The sequence below is a fragment of the Littorina saxatilis genome, linkage group LG15 (assembly GCF_037325665.1).
Source record: "Littorina saxatilis isolate snail1 linkage group LG15, US_GU_Lsax_2.0, whole genome shotgun sequence".
Lineage (NCBI taxonomy): Eukaryota > Metazoa > Mollusca > Gastropoda > Littorinimorpha > Littorinidae > Littorina > Littorina saxatilis.
This window is the reverse complement of record NC_090259.1, coordinates 10795500-10812999: the sequence shown is the minus strand read 5'-3', so window position 1 is coordinate 10812999 and position 17500 is coordinate 10795500. Positions and strand designations below refer to the sequence as shown.

Sequence of the window (17500 nt, the reverse complement as noted above, 5' to 3'; positions counted from 1 at the left end):
AAACGACGAAGCCCAGACAGTTAAATGTCCAATTTGGATAAGCACGTGCACATTATAACAATCTTCACGAACAAATTACAAAACTTGCAACGCAGCCACGTGCTACTATTACGATAAACAAGACCATTAGGCTAATCTACACAAATTGAAATTGACACTGACAGATTCATGTCCAGTGGGGACAAACACATAAAATTACGCCACGAATGAAATCACGAAAACCTTCATTTCCGGTTCCAGTTTCTCCTGTAGTGCATGCGCAACTCGTCATTACTGCAATCATGACACGTGATATCCGGTATCGTCGCTTGCTCCTCCAAGTGCTAATACATTAGTGTGCTAATTTGCTGTTGATGAATGCACGCTACTGGGCTTGTAATTAAAACTGATAGCAGGAGTCGCGGCTCGTGGTGTCAGGAATTCTTTGCTGCCCTGGTTATCTTTCTAATCCGTGACCCGCCATTTCTGATCAGTCACCCGTTTCGTTATCGTGGAGATTCTGCTTATTTTGCCGTGCCAGACATTTTTTTCAAGTTGTTGTAGATGCTCTGTGGTTGCGGGTAGGGGTGATGTGTTTTGCTTGAATCTATGATGCTCAAGGACGCAGGCACTAACACATAAACACTTGGATATGCAGACACTGACAGAGACAGGCACACAAGCAGACATACTGTCAGGCAAGCAGGCAGGCAGGCACGCAGACCGACAGACCGACAGACAGGCAGGCAGATAGGCACACCGACCGACCGACCGCCGACCGACTGACAGACAGAGAGACAGAGAGACAGGCAGGCAGACACCAAGACAGACATACTCTCTTTCTCTTTCTGTCCAAATAACTATTTCATCGTATATTGATTCCCTTCAGCAACTCCACAGTCTCTTCCCCTGACCTAAACAGGTTTGGTAGAACCCACAATCCCTTCTGGTCAGCAATGCAGAGAAGGCGGCAGGGTGGGCGTGGCACACGATAAAGGTCCGAGTGCCAGACGTAGATTATCCCAGGTGCTAAAGACCGCCAGGTATTCCAGGTAGCGATTCCACTCCTTGGCCTAAGCGATGGGCGTGGCCAGGTGAGATTGTAGCGGTCACTTCAAAGTGACTTATATTTCTGCTGAATGCGTGCAGCGGATGCGTTTTGATCAAATTCTTGTGATGTAAAGAAGGTGATGGAGGGGTGAGGGTGCATGCCACGTATAGTACTCAAACTTATATTGTGCACGCATACCTGCTGTCGTTTGTTAAGTGTGCATATATATATATGCGGGGCGGGGATGTAGCTCAGTCGGTAGCGTGCTGGATTTGTAGTCCTGTTGGCCGCTGTCAGCGTGAGTTCGTCCCCACGTTCGGCGAGAGATTTATTTCTCAGAGTCAACTTTGTGTGCAGACTCTCCTCGGTGTCCGAACACCCCCGTGTGTACACGCAAGCACAAGACCAAGTGCGCACGAAAAAGATCCTGTTATCCATGTCAGAGTTCGGTGGGTTTATAGAAACACGAATATACCCAGCATGCTTCCTCCGAAAGCGGCGTATGACTGCCTGAATGGCGGGGTAAAAACGGTCATACACGTAAAAGCCGTGGGAGTTTCAGCCCATGAACGAACAAACAAACAATATATATGCAAAATCATTCCAAAAGAAAAAGCAGATCCTGACAGACAATAACGGTTTGTTCTTGAGTAGCTTGTTTTTTGTGTGCAACAGGGTGTTATGAGCAAGCCAGTTCATTTTAGAATGGAAGACGAGGGACAGTAACGAAGATGGTGATGGGAGCGAATATATCTTTTTCTCACTTTCCCACACAACAATAGTTGATCATTGCGTGCTAAACCCAACACGCTTCAAACTACTACAAACTATTGCATTCAAACACCAGCCCCTATAGCTTCGTAGATCAGTTAGGTCCACAGTCGTCGAACTCACCTGTGAATCCGGTCTCCTGCCGTTAGCCAGCGGTCAGTTGACAGCTATGAATGAGCTGTTGATTTTCTGGCATCAACAGACTGGACAGTGGTCATTTGTCTTCGAATTACGGTGCTGAGGGTGTTGTGAGGGAGAGGTGGACAACGGGATGGGTCAAATGAGGGTGTGGTGAGAGAGAGGGAGGTGGACAACGGGATGGGTCAAATGAGGGTGAAAGGATACAGGAGGCAGGTTTCACAGTATTGTGTTCAGCAATTTACTATTTACACACTCAAATTCTACAAAATAAATGTTGGCACACAATTCAAAGGACATGTTTTTCCAACAAAGTGAGTTTGTTACAACTAAAAACAGTAATTTTTTTTATAGTCCTGGTCCTTATTTATATCTAAAAACCAGGCGCAAAGCGGCATACCCTGAAAACGCAAAAAAAGCAATACGGTCATCCTATGCATGCATATAGCTCATATAGCCAAAACCGTTGAAGATAGAAAGACATTTATTGAACAAAAAATATGCAACACATCATTCTTAACAAGTTTTGTTCTTGTATGTATATCAAAATATTGATCCTCAAATGAATGGTTTGAAAAAATACGACTTCCGGCAGACCTAGACCGTTTTGAAGGAAAAAACCGTGGTTTTTTTCAAACCATTCCATGGCCATCAATATTTTCATATACATGTAAGAACAAAACGTGTTAAGACTGGTGTTGTGCATCTAGTTTGTTCAATAAATGTCTTTCTATCTTCAATGGTTTTGGCTAGATGAGGTAACAAGAGAAGGATATGGGCATTGGAATTACGTCAACATTTCGAGCATTGTCACAGATGAAACATTTACTGCAGGGTGCTCCTGATTAACAAACCGAGCAAAACTGAAAATTATTGAAGAGAAGACATGTCTGAACAGTTTATAAAGAGACAAGTTTGCAATCATTTGTAAACACCATTATTGTATGGAGGAGTAACTGTTCCCCTACCCCCTAAGAAGGTACATTTCTGTCCGTCAACCACGTAAGCGATCGCCACAAATCGAGGCATCACTCGCATTTCAGTTTGGACACACCGGCTGATTGCAAATGCACAGTACGTGTTTCGACACTGAAACGTGACGATTGAGCGTCAAAATAGTTTCTTAAAACAGTCGAAAATGGAGTTAAATGTGACTTCAACACTCAGTGGCGATCGCTAGAGTGGCGATTGTTACTAGACGGACACTAGAAAACCTCAGAAAATGTAATTACTTTGCGATTTTTTTAACTGAAAAACTGTTGCGGTCTTTTTCTGTCGAGCGCGAGCGTCAACGTAAAACAACGTGAGGTCACTTCCTCCCCAAACGGTTAGTTTTTGAATGAAAAGAAAAATGTGGCGATCGCTACATTGTTTAGACGGACTGGATCGCAACTTTGAAACTCGGGTCACCGTGCGTCGATCAAGGGCAAATTGACCTCGGCAACATTATAACTCACTTCAAGGGTGCACAAACTTGTATTTACAGTATACAAAATTAGGTAAACTTGTGTTTTTGTCCTGTGAAATCACAATTAGTTTCGATGCTCTTGATATCGCTATGCGGACGGACAGATCCGAATCCCCATAGGCTACATTATTTTTGCGGAGCTAGTATAAGTTAGAATTTGTGTTATGGATATCGATTGTTGTTGAAAAACAATCATTTCAATGTGTTCTGGCACTCTCAACCACCACAGCATTGATACTTGTGCATGTGTGTGTTGGAATTTAGTTCTTTGTTTAGTGATGCTGTGGCAAAAGTAAATTCATCCGTCCGTATTTTGACGATCGCCACCATTCACACGCACATAAATAAACACATTATCAAAAATTTCAACTTTTATTTTCAAAAAAGTATTTAAACAACAACTAGTTTGCATGTTAATACAACAAATACAGCAGATTCTCACAGATATGGATTTAAAAGACTAAGCAAATCTGAGACTATCAAAATGGCCTAATACCATGAAACCTGCCAGGACCTTTCGGTGGCTGCGTTCCAAACGTTTTTGCCGAGAGAGAGAGAGAGAATACGAATACGAAAGTTTAATTGCTAGGCAATCGGCCCCTTGCAATGGGGAAGGAGGGGAAGGGAAATCGGTGTACTCATATTTTCGAAAACATGAAACGTAGTGTGCCTTCCACAGCTGTTGGGAGTCCATCAGCTGGCATTTTGAGGGAATTATTGAGCCTTTCTCAAAGTTAAATCGAGAGCTCTAAATTTTCGCCCTGCTCAAGAGAGAAGAGAGAGAGAGAGAGAGGGAGAGAGAGAGAGAGAGACAGACAGACAGACAGACCGAGAATCACACACACACTGACACGCACACTTTTGTTTGCTTGCTTACTTGCTTGATCTGTGTTTTGCATTTGAACACTTCCATGCCAAAGAATATCCAGCCCTTGATGCATGTAAGCTGGCTAAACAGGTAAGCTGATTTTACAAAGTGCCGGCTGAGTAGAATGGCCGGGTGACTGAAACAAACTGACCAGACGATGATGATGTGGATGTGAGGCGGAGGTGTGTGTGAGAGAGGGATCTAGGGGTCAGCAGAAGGCTATGAATTAGCTTCTGATTGCCTGGCATTAACAGCGTGGACAGTGGTCATTTATCTACCTGGCCAGCTTACCTGTATCATGAAGCTATCTACCTGGCCAGCTTACCTGTATCATGGAGCTATCTACCTGGCCAGCTTACCTGTATCATGGAGCTATCTACCTGGCCAGCTTACCTGTATCATGGAGCTATCTACCTGGCCAGCTTACCTGTATCATGGAGCTATCTACCTGGCCAGCTTACCTGTATCATGGAGCTATCTACCTGGCCAGCTTACCTGTATCATGGAGCTATCTACCTGGCCAGCTTACCTGTATCATGGAGCTATCTACCTGGCCAGCTTACCTGTATCATGGAGCTATCTACCTGGCCAGCTTACCTGTATCATGGAGCTATCTACCTGGCCAGCTTACCTGTATCATGGAGCTATCTACCTGGCCAGCTTACCTGTATCATGGAGCTATCTACCTGGCCAGCTTACCTGTATCATGGAGCTATCTACCTGGCCAGCTTACCTGTATCATGGAGCTATCTACCTGGCCAGCTTACCTGTATCATGGAGCTATCTACCTGGCCAGCTTACCTGTATCATGGAGCTATCTACCTGGCCAGCTTACCTGTATCATGGAGCTATCTACCTGGCCAGCTTACCTGTATCATGGAGCTATCTACCTGGCCAGCTTACCTGTATCATGGAGCTTTCCAGGTGAACTGAGAAAGGAAACAAACGTGCATTTGTCACGAATATCATTAGCCGCCGAAGAGACAATTAACAATAATAACTAACCAACCAACCAACCAACCCGTATCAGGGGCTAAATATTCATCGGTACGGATGTGTTCAGGCAAATGGTGGGCGTTTCATTGAAAGCCGCGGTTGTGGTCTATGCTCGAGAAATTGTGTTTCTTAATTCGTGACTCTGTCTGTCAGTCTATTTTGGGTTGTAGATCAAGCAGGCAAGCATCTGAGAACATAGCGCGCGTGGCAGTGTGTATGTGTGTGTGTGTGTGTGACAGGGTGTGACAGGGTGTGACAATGAGTGACTCTCTCTCTCTCTCTCTCTCTCTCTCTCTCTCTCTCTCTCTCTCTCTCTCTCTCTCTCTCTCTCTCTCTCTATTATGTGCGTCCGTATTAAGTGTTTGTTTCTGGGACAGGTTGTAAGATTAGGCTCAGTCTAAAATCTCTATCCTTTTGTAATAAAAAAGTTAAGTTTCAGTTTCAGTCTCTCTCTCTCTCTCTCTCTCTTCTCTCTCTCTCTCTCTCTCTCTCTCTCTCTCTCTCTCTCTCACTCTCTCTCTCTCTCACTCACTCTCCCTCTCTCACTCTCACTCTCTCTCTCTCACTCTCTCTCTCACTCTCTCTTTCTCACTCTCTCTCTCTGTCTCTCACTCTCTCTCTCTCTCTCACTCTCTATCTCTCTCTCTCACTCTCTCTCTCTCTCACTCTCTCTCTCTCTCTCACTCTCTCTCTCTCTCACTCACTCTCTCTCTCTCTCTCACTCTCACTCTCTCTCTCTCTCACTCTCTCTCTCTCTCACTCTCTCTCTCTCTCTCTCTCTCTCTCTCTCTCTCTCTCTCTCTCTCTCTCTCTCTCTATTATGTGCGTCCGTATTAAGTGTTTGTTTCTGGGACTGTGACAGGTTGTAAGATTAGGCTCAGTCTAAAATCTCTATCCTTTTGTAATAAGGTTGAGTTTCAGTTTCAGTTTCTTTCTCTCTCTCTCTCTCTCTCTCTCTCTCTCTCTCTCTCTCTCTCTCACTCTCTCTCTCTCTCACTCACTCTCCCTCTCTCACTCTCACTCTCTCTCTCTCACTCTCTCTCTCACTCTCTCTTTCTCACTCTCTCTCTCTGTCTCTCACTCTCTCTCTCTCTCACTCTCTCTCTCTATCTCTCTCTCTCTCACTCTCTCTCTCTCTCACTCACTCTCTCTCTCACTCTCTCTCTCACTCACTCACTCTCTCTCTCTCACTCACTCTCTCTCTCTCTCTCTCTCTCTCTCTCTCTCTCTCTCTCTCTCTCTCTCTCTCTCTCTCTCTCTCTCTCTCTCTCTCCCCACCTCTCTTTTATTCCTTGCCCCCTTCCCTTGCACCTGCTCCAAAACGTAGAACATGTGTGGCATGATAAGAGGAAACTCCTTTCAGTCTCAAGTTTTGTGTTAATTAAAATTTCATTCCACGCTGCAGTGTTTCACGTGCTCTGTTTTTTTTTTCTGTCAGAGTGACAGTGGCTGTGACTCGGCTTTTCTTTTTAATTACTCGTTCGCGTCAGGCAGCCGCCGGTTGGGACGGTTTCTAGCACTCTGCTTTACTTAGTTTACTTATCTTTTGAAATATCTGGAAGTTGTTGTTGTTGTTGTTGATGTTGTTTTTCTTTTTGTCTTTCTTCTCCCTGTGTCTACATACGTTCGTCTTTAATTTCTTCTACTCTTTACACCCCCGGTATAGGGGTGTGTATAGGATTCGGTCGATGTGTTTGTTTGTTTGTGTGTTTGTGTTCGCATATAGATCTCAAGAATGAACGGACCGATCGTCACCAAACTTGGTGAACAGGTTCTATACATTCCTGAGACGGTCCTTACAAAAATTGGGACCAGTCAAACACACGGTTAGGGAGTTATTGGTGGATTAAGAGGACTTATAGAGGGACATATTAATGGTCAAAGGGAAATAACCTTCTCAGTTGGTGGCAGTGAGAATGGTAAGGACGGGGGTGTTTTTCCTACCTCGGAGGAATTTCTTGTTTCTTCTGTGTGTGTCAAGGCTGCGAGTTTGCAATTTTTTCTTTGGTTTCGTTTTTCCTTATTTCATCATTAGCCATTGTGTTTGCTTGTTTTTTTCCTTGTTGTTTGTGCTTTCCTCCTTCTTCCTACCCTTTGTTATCTCTTTGTCTTATTCCCTGTCTGTTTGTCTCTGGACCTTTTCTATCTGCGGCATTATTTTCTCTGTTTCTTTGTTCTTCTCCCTTTTTCCTTCTCCGTGATACATTTGTGCTTTCTTTCAGCATTTTGTGTACTAGAAATGTAAACAACTTTCCGTGGTCTTTGTATCTGACTCAACTCCTCCCCCCCCCAGGCTATTTTAATTTACATTGAAAATTGAAGCATTCCTTTCGCTTAACTCACGCCACCCCCACCCCCTGAAATGATCCATTATGGTCGACTGCCCGTTAAAGAGACAGTTCATTTTGTTTGTTTTTAAACCCCGGCCTTCGTGCCTCATTTAATTTATTCAGTCGCTCTGTAGGCTGCAGCAGCACTTTACAGCAATCTGCAGAATGTTTTTCTGTGAAGATAAATGTCCTTCTCTCTTTTATCTCTGACAGGGTTTGTTTGAAATGCAAGCATTAATGGGCTTCGGTTCATTACTCGAAGAAACGGGATGTTTATAATTCTGCAAACGTGTGCACTTAATTTTTTTTTTAACTCTCAGGTTGAAATAACCGTATGCACCACCGTATAAACAGATCTCCACAGCACTTTGCTAATTAGATGGGAAACTTTGCAGAGTGTTTGAGGTCGCGTTTCTGGTTTGTGTCGCGCATGCACGGCACTCATAGACCGACGCATGCTCAGTTGCAGCTGTTTTTCCGGTTGCACATTTTGTTCCGTTTGTGTGGTTTGTTTGCTTGTTTATTCGGCGTGGCTGTGATATAGCGATGTGCAGTCGGTGCAAAAGCGGAAAGGCGTGTTAGTCACAATTTTTTTGCACAATCATTATCAAAGCCACCTTCTTTCTCAGAGGACGTTTGCACGTTCAACTCAGTGCATGACTCGAATAATTTTAATTTTTGTAGCCCAAACTTTCTTCTTCTTCTTCTTCTTCTTCTTCTTCGTCTTCAAGTTCATCTCGTTCGCTCCTTGGGCTACTTCTAGACACCCACTCCTGCACGCACGAAGAACCGGGCGCCGTCTTTAGAGCCACCAGGTCGCCAACAGCTTCTCCTGCAGGGGGGTCATCCGGCCAAGCTGTCAGTGCTTCTTTTTACATCTATTAGTCAAGTTCTGATTTCTTCCTGCAGCGGACCGGCACGGTTGGCCTAGTGGTAAGGCGTCCGCCCTGTGATCGGAAGGTCGTGGGTTCGAACCCCGGCCGGGTCATACCTAAGACTTTAAAATTGGCAATCTAGTGGCTGCTCCGCCTGGCGTCTGGCATTATGGGGTTAGTGCTAGGACTGGTTGGTCCGGTGTCAGAATAATGTGACTGGGTGAGACATGAAGCCTTGTGCTGCGACTTCTGTCTTGTGTGTGGCGCACGTTATATGTCAAAGCAGCACCGCCCTGATATGGCCCTTCGTGGTCGGCTGGGCGTTAAGCAAACAAACAAACAAACAAATTCCTGCAGCGGGGTTCAAACTTTTATTGCCTGCTTACCTGGTGTCCCTTTTTGCTTCTAACTTACTCAGCTGAACGAAGAATTAAACGCACAACAGACACCGCACAAATCACGACTATTGAGGGGGATTCTATGCGCAGAAAAAGGGAAAATTAGAGCGCAGATTGCCTGGCCTTGACTGAATTTCCCCCCACCAATCCCACAGTGAATGTTTCAGCATTCAGAAAAAAAACCGTGACTTTATTTTATAAACATGTCGCGTGATGTTATGAAGAGTGAAGAGTGAAGATAAGTGAAAGGCACGGTGAGTGGCGGTGCGTATCGCGTAATCCCTGTGTTGCAAGTTTTGACTCAACTGCTGAACTGCTGTGCGAAGCTGTTAAACGCTAATGAAGGCAAGTTGCTGCCACGTCCCCTTGGATAATTGCTTTCCTTGATTAAATCTGGGATCGAATTGCATCGCTGGAATGAGAAATCAGAAGTGGGATACCACTGCAAAATAGCCTGGTCTTGGTCAAGCTGCCGCAATAAAGGTCCATGCCCATGGTATTGGTCATTTTGGATCATGAGGCAGAAAAATCAAAGGCATATAGACAATTCTTGTACTCGGAAGAAAGAAATTGCACCTGATGTAATAATTATTATCTACTGGCTTGTAGTAAAACTGAATATGGCTGGTTCTGCGCGCATCCTGCTGTGTGTGTGTGTGTCTGTGTGTGTGTGTGTATGTGTGAGTGTGTGTGTGTGTGTGAGTGTGTGTGTGTGTGTGTATGCATGTGTGTGTGTGTGTGTGTGTGTGAGTGTGAGTGTGAGTGTGTGAGTGTGAGTGTGTGTGTGAGTGTGTGTGTGTGTGTGTGTGTGTGTGTGTGTGTGTGAGTGTGTGTGAGTGTGAGTGTGTGTGTGTGTGTGAGTGTGAGTCTGTGTGTGTGTATGTGTGTGTGTGTGAATGTGAGTGTGTGTGTGTGTGAAAGTGTGTGTGTGTGTGTGTGTGTATGTATGTATGTGTGTGTGTGTGTGTGTGTGTGTGTGTGTGTGTGTGTGTGTGGACGGTGTGTGAGATATGGAGAGAGAGAGACTGAGAGAGAGAGCGAGAGAGAGAGTTGGAGAGAGAGAGAGAGAGAAAAGAGAGATATAGGGAGAGACAGAAGGAGGGGGAGGGCGATTGAGACCAACCTTCATGAGAGGAACCCCACTCTGAGACTCTCTCCCCTATTCAGCGGTAACCCAAAACGCTGCTAACACCCAGTACAAAAGCCTATTACATGAACTACCAGCTCTATTATCCCATTGAAACCCCACCAAATACCACCCGATTAATTAAACCATCATTCTGTGCCTCAGTCTAGGTCAATGGTTCACCAGTGCCTGAGTGAGCGATATCAATGCGAGTCCAATGACACGTTTCGGGTAACAGGTGTCAGATGTCACGTTTACCGACAGACGTATCACTGTGCTAGGTCACTCAAGTGTCGGGGTGACAGCTAAACAGAGCGTCTTGCTTAGACTTCTGAATCATATACAAACTGGGTGGATCACTGGATGTCTTTCAAAGGCATTAGTGCAGACGAACGTTGGTGAGTCGGTTACTACGACAGACAGTCAGACAGACAGACACACACATATACAGACGCGCGCACGCACGCACGCACGCACACACTTACTTACACACACTGTCACACACACACTGTCACACACACACACACACACACACACACACACACACACACACACACACACACGTGACAACACAAACACACACAAATACACACTACAACATTTCAAATAAGCATTTTACTTTTCCATTCGCAACAGGTTTTAAAAGCAAACTCATCCAAACAGAAAATTACAGTAATTTTGCACCTCTCTCTTTTAAACTGCTGTTACTCCACAGAACAATGTCTAAGGAGTTTCTCTCTCAGGAAATGATAGTTATCTTACAGACACAGACGTTGTCTTCGTTCTGCGGCTTTTGCCTTGCGTGGGTCCATTGTGTTGTGTCGTTCCGATGAATAATTGTTCTTGAGGCTTCTCTGTCCGTTAGATTATCTCTGTCCTTGTGGCTGGCTGGGCTTATCTTAATACTTATAGCCGTCTGAAGTGTTTGGGGGAAGATTGAGAGAGAGAGAGAGAGAGAGAGAGAGAGAGAGAGAGAGAGAGAGAGAGAGAGAGAGACAGACAGACAGACAGACAGAGAGACTGAGAGAGAGACAGAGAGAGAGACAGAGAGAGAGAGAGGAGGTAGGCCGGGAGGGAGAGAGAGTGAGAGGGAAAGTTTGTGTGTGTGTGCGTCTGTGTGCGCGCGCGTGCATGTGTGTGTGTGTGTGTGTTTGTGTGGTTGTGTGTGTGTGTGTGTTTATCAGAGTCAGGGTGATAACTGCCTTCTTGGGATTGGTCTCGTAACAAGTGCTTTAACGAGGGGAAGCGTACTTCAATTTACACTGACGCCCATCATAAAACGGAAATGTAATCACTTTGTTCGTCCATTTGTCCTCATTTCACATTTTAAGCTTCCAATGTTTCTTCCGAGATAATCTCTCTCCCCCCCCCTCTTTTTCTCACTCTCACCCCTCCCACCTCTCAATCCTACCCCTACCGCTACCCCCAGTACGCCACGCGAGGTTGAATGACTTGGTAAAGCTAGTGTGGGTTGGCGATATATATCGCACTCAAGAGCCATCGCCGTGAAACCCCACAGAATCCCCCCCAAACCAACACCACTGCTAGCGGTACGGACTCGCGGGGTACACACACACTCTGTCTTTCACCTGTTCACTTCTGCACAGCGCTGTTTACCTCTCTGTCAAGTTCAAGTTCAGTTCTGCACTGACAGTTTGAGTGGGTGAAAACAACACGCAGTGTGAAGGATTTATAATAATTATGCCAGAAGCAGCATTTGACAATTTCATCAACGACGTGGATTTTAACCTGGAATGCAGTCTTCGTTCAAAGTCGGACCAACCTTTACTGACTGTGTGACAGTGATCTGTATACTTCTCTGTCAAGTTCAAGTTCAGTTCTACACTGACAGTTTGAGTGGGCGAAAACAACACCCAGTGTGAAGGATTTATAATAATTATGCCAGGAGCAGCATTTGACAATTTCATCAACGACATGGATTTTAACCTGGAATGCAGTCTTCGTTCAAAGTCGGACCAACCTTTACTGACTGTGTGACAGTGATCTGTATACTTCTCTGTCAAGTTCAAGTTCAGTTCTACACTGACAGATTGAGTGGGTGAAAACAACACCCGAGTGTGAAGGATTTATAATATGCCAGAAGCAGCATTTGACAATTTCATCAACGACGTAAAAGTGTTAACCTGGAATATCTTCACGTTGAACTGAGCAGGACTAGCTTTACTGTGTGGCAGTGATCATAGGTTGAGGCAGATACATGAGGTAAAAAAATGTGAGTAAACAGAATGCAATATTCTGAAAACATTTGTAACTGACGATGTATGAGAGACTTTAATTATCACAAGCATTGATCGTAACTTGGACTATCATCAGGTTGTTGTGACTAGAAAGTTTTGGCAAGGGGAAGTGATACTGACTCCCTTCTTGGGTGCTAACTTAGTGTTTGGTGACACGGTTCAGTTTCTGGTTTGGATTTACGACAAATACGGGTGACATGGATAATTCAAAGCAGGCTGCGACGAGTATGGATGAAAACTAGGACTTGTGAAAGTGCAGTTTGTCCTCTGCTCTGTCGCTGCTTGCAGTGGTGGGCGCGATAGCCTTGAAGGTAAGGGCCTTGCTACTATTTCAGTTTCGCCACTTATTTCAAATTGTATTGCACGGGTGAAAGAACCTGTTGCCCATCCGTAAAGTTGTGTTCATGTGCGGTCGGTGTATCTTCTATTTAGCGTGTCTCAGGTTCAGTCGAATCGTAGTCGGCGATCTCTTGTGTATGTTTGTCTCAGTGTCTCAGTGTCAACCCCTTTCGGGTCGGCACTCTCTCTCTACCAGACTTTGTGTGTGTGTGTGTGTGTGTGTGTGTGTGTGTGTGTGTGTGTGCGTGTGTGTGTGTGTGTGTGTGTGTGTGACAAACAAACAAACAAACAAACACATTAAACATATCAGATTTCTATTCAGTCGTGTCTTGATATACCGAACAACCTAAGTCCGTATTCCTACATTATACCAAATTTGACAATAACACACTATATGAAACTATATCTGCCAGTCTGTACAGATCTGAAGTAATATTACCCAACCCTCACCTATTACATTGAATTGATCAAACATTAACCATACGTCTATCTGACTGCCCCCACTTCACAACTAAGTATCAAAGTTCTACAACCCCCTTATCAGTCAAAACTCCCAAACGTTACAAGTGAGGTGGTAAACTTTTCCCCTCCAGAACCATACACCTCAACGGACATGTTTATCTTGCTACATGAGCGTTACGGAGTTACGGGCAGTGAACTGATTGGCTGTGGCTTACAATCAATAAATCTGATATTAGTTCATCTTGCCATAAGGTTACAGACTTGCAGACGTGAACTGCGGGGACCCGTATTCATCAAGTAGGAAACAGACATAGTGGACGCCCCCTCCCCCCCCCCATTTTTAAGACCTTCAATAATCTTAGAAAATTAGACCCTCATAGGGGGAGTCTTAACAATTATTGGAGGTCAATTTATAGAGGTCGTGAACAGAACCTCTGTAAAACCAAGGTCGTGAACAGAACCTCTGTAAAACCAAGGTCATGAACAGAACCTCTGTAAAACCAAGGTCGTAAAAGGGGAGGAGTCTTAAATCATATTGGGGGTGGGGGGGGGGGGGAAGGGGGGACTTAAAAGGGGATTACCACTGTATCCATCTAAGAGTACCCACCCCGGCTAGTAAATACATGTATCAAAACTCCCAAACTTGACAAATATTGTGGTAAACTAACCCCCAAAGGACCAGAAACATAAACGAGTTAATATTACAACGTTATTACCACTGTATCCATCTAAGAGTACCCACCCCGCATGTAAATATTGATACATGTATCAAAGTCCTTCAACACCCTTACACCACACCACACTACACCCCTTATCAGGCAAAACTCCCAAACTTGACAAACATGGTGGTTGAACTTAACCCTAAAAGGACCAGAAACCCGAACGAGTTCATATTATTACAATGAAGTTGCAGAGTCAGTGCAGTTAGTTAGCTATTGCTTTTCGGGTCCAGCGGACCATAATAGGCCAAATCAGGACCCCAGTCAGTGCAGTGAACTAGTCTTGGCTTCTAAATGTATCAACATTACACGCGTATCTATCTTCCACTGCCCACTTTAAAACTAAGTAACAATGTTCTAAATCCACCTTATCAGTCACAACGCCGACATCTTACAACTAAGGTGGTTAACTAATCCCCAATAGGACCAATAATTTGGAAACGAGTTAATCTTTCTAAAGTGTTAACGTAATGTACAGTGTATGGTGACCCATTTGATTCCACATGTACTATGTTTACCTTACAACTATGTATCAAAGTCCTACGACTCCCTTATCAGTCAAACCACACATACTTTACAATTAAAGTGGTAAACTAACCCCCCCTGGAACGAATTAATTTTATAACATCAATACAGCGTCAGCAAACTCATTGGCCCCGCAATCAAAACCACACCACGCCTGTTATTCTGTTCTGTCCTCTTTTCTTCTTATTTTGTTTTACAGCGCAGGGTATCAAAACCCCTGTGTACGACTTTCTTGCCAGTCGCACCCCCAAAGCTGACAAATAAGGTCAGTTAGGCCCCTAACTATAGCCACCGTCCCGCGGAACACCCCTAACACACCCCCCCTCCCCAACGCCACCCTTCCGGCCCATACCAAAGACCCGAAACCTAAAATGAAGCACGGCAGCATTACTGCAATGCACTTGTTGGCACGGGCTCATGAATGCAAATTGTATAGAAAAAACACGAAAGTATCAGAAATGTGTACCTGAACAAGTTAATTGTATAGGAACGTACATTACAGAAATGAAACTTGATTGGCCCCATCACATGCGTCTGACGTACATTAAACCATAGGTTTAAATTCCCACTTCACAACTAAACCATCAACCCTCTATTACTAGTCCTTCATCAGTAACTCTTGAAACCTTACAAGTGAAGTGGTATGATAATGCAATGACGAACCAGAAACCTGAAAACTAGTTATTATTTCATCAGCTCAGTAGTAGTTTCACTGAAATTATCAAACCTCCTCTATCAGTGCTAGTCGTTTATCAGTGAAAACTCCCAAACATTTCAAATAACGTGGTAAACTACCCCAACTCCAAATGATCCGCGACTTAATCTTATAGCAGCACCATTACCACAATGAACTAGTTTGCCCTTGGCTTACAATAACAAGGAAGAGGGTTTCCTTGCATTGTACTGTACTGTGTAGGTGACAATTGTTGCAGACAGGCGCGGTCTGTTGTATCACGGAGGGTTCAGGGGTACGCTGATACCCCTTGACAGGTCAGTGTTGCTGGACATGTGTCGTGTGTTTGCTTTGGGGGTTGGGTGTTGTCAATCACTGTCGTGTAGTAACTGGCGGAAGGTTGTACAGTCTCAGTTTATTTTGTGTGTGTTGAATGTAGGGAATTGTTGGTAGGTCATGCAGTAGGGTTCAAAGTGTGGACAGAAGTCGGTTAGACGTGCACGCAGTGTGTGTGTGTGTGTGTGTGTGTGTGTGTGTGGGAGAGAGAGAGAGAGAGAGAGAGAGAGAGAGAGAGGGTGCACCTTATTGAGAGAGAGAGAGAGAGAGAGAGAGAGAGAGAGAGAGAGAGAGAGAGAGAGAGAGAGAGAGAGAGAGAGAGAGAGAGAGGAGAGAGAGAGAGAGAGAGAGAGAGAGAGAGAGAGAGAGAGAGAGAGAGAGAGAGTTTATTTCGGTGAACTACTCAGCACCGGTATATAACGTCAGAACATGACTAACTGGCGTTTCTCAAGGCTTTGTCGACGACATCCATATATATATCCACCCATACATCTTCTTCCTGTAGCTCTAATACTGCCAGGTGTAAGCTTACTGTCAATCATTCATTGTCTCTTTAATGTCATACCTCTTGTGCAGTCTGAAGGACAGGGGCTATATTCACCACGAAGTAGCCACTGACCGACGAACCTGTTAGAACTCAGACGAGCGTCTGAAGCCTTCTGAATCCCGCTGGCCTCGATTGGCAATAGACGCAGTAGTCTTCAATGACTCAAATTAGAATCTTGATCAAAGGAGGAAGAGCACTATTTTTAGATCTTCCACTCGTGCAAAAAACACGAGTGTACGTGGGAGTTTCAGCCCACGAACGCAGAAGAAGAAGAAGAAGAAGATCTGAGAAACAAAGGGACGTAAGCGGTCTACATGGAACCGACGTGTGCAACAAGAGTAGGCACGGTGAGAGTTACGCGGAACCAGTCTCCTGGCAGCTGAGAAGAATAACAAGCATTGAAATGAACAAGTGAGTTTCATCTCAAGATGCGGAAATACTTATAAAGGCCACGCTATATACATAAGAGTGCCCTAAATGATTGACATGTACCGTGGTTGCCTTGTCTCAGTTAAAATGCAATGCAAACCAAGCAAAGGAAGGTATTTGTTACCTGTATCAGCCCTGTAACTGAGGAAAAATACCCCCTACCTGGCCGTGTTTCTACCTGACTGCTAACACACCTGACTCTTGTCAGTCGCTGACATGCACAGGGACAGGGGGGTGTTTTGGAAGAATCGCTCACCGTGAATAATTTGAGAACTCGACCCGAGTCCCAAAACCCCGGAAGAAACCCTTGCGAGTGTTGACATACAACCTTTGTAGTGTTTTCGTGCACTTGAAGCAACGGACCCTCCCAAAACGCTGCTTACTTTCTGGGGGTTCTTGAGATCTTCAAGAGAAGTGTCCGATCCTTTGAAGTCAGTTTGGCTTCTTCCGACAAAGTGGTTCATAGGAAGCTGATGAGGAGTATTTTGTAACGGTTGTTTTGGTAAAGGTGTGCAAGACAACGAATTTGTCTCTGAATGTACGATTAGTTTTTGTTTGTTTGTTATATGAACGCGTGGAAGTCAGTAGTTACCCCCCCGGTATAGGGGTGTGTATAGGATTCACTCGATGTGTTTGTTTGTTTGTTTGGGTGTGTGTTTGTGTTCGCATATAGATCTCAAGAATGAACGGACCGATCGTCACCAAACTTGGTGAACAGGTTCTATACATTCCTGAGACGGTCCTTACAAAAATTGGGACCAGTCAAACACACGGTTAGGGAGTTATTGGTGGATTAAGATTCTACAAGGACTTATAGAGGCACATATTAATGGTCAAAGGGAAATAACCTTCTCAGTTGGTGGCAGTGAGAATGGTTATTTCTTTGACCAACGGGGGTGTTTTTCCTACCTCGGGGGAATTTCTTGTTCTTTTGGGAATTGGACATCTTCCAAATGCATTCATTATGGAAATTCTTGAAGAGGTTTAACGAAACGTATAGTAAACGATAAACAGTGGACATTCCATTTCTGCTGGTCTGTGTGTCTGTCTGCAGAAAGATTCACAGACACACTTAGTCATACCAAGACACAGACACACTTAGTCATACCAAGACACAGACACACTTAGTCATACCAAGACACAGACACACTTAGTCATACCAAGACACAGACACACTTAGTCATACCAAGACACAGACACACTTAGTCATAC

General features: G+C 44.5%; 1 protein-coding gene across 3 annotated transcripts in view; it reads left to right on the top strand.

Annotated features, from left to right (window-relative positions):
• Positions 1 to 17500, top strand: part of LOC138948534 (breast cancer anti-estrogen resistance protein 3 homolog) — a 126099-nt gene that overhangs the window by 57906 nt on the left and 50693 nt on the right. Inside the window, exon 1 of one of the 3 annotated variants that reach the window (XM_070320088.1) lies at positions 11528 to 12569. The exons of the other annotated variants lie outside the window; for them this stretch is intronic. The gene's annotated coding sequence lies outside the window, so the exon portion shown is untranslated. Of the gene's footprint in view, positions 1 to 11527; positions 12570 to 17500 lie in introns of those variants that run through there. 3 annotated transcript variants of the gene reach the window in all.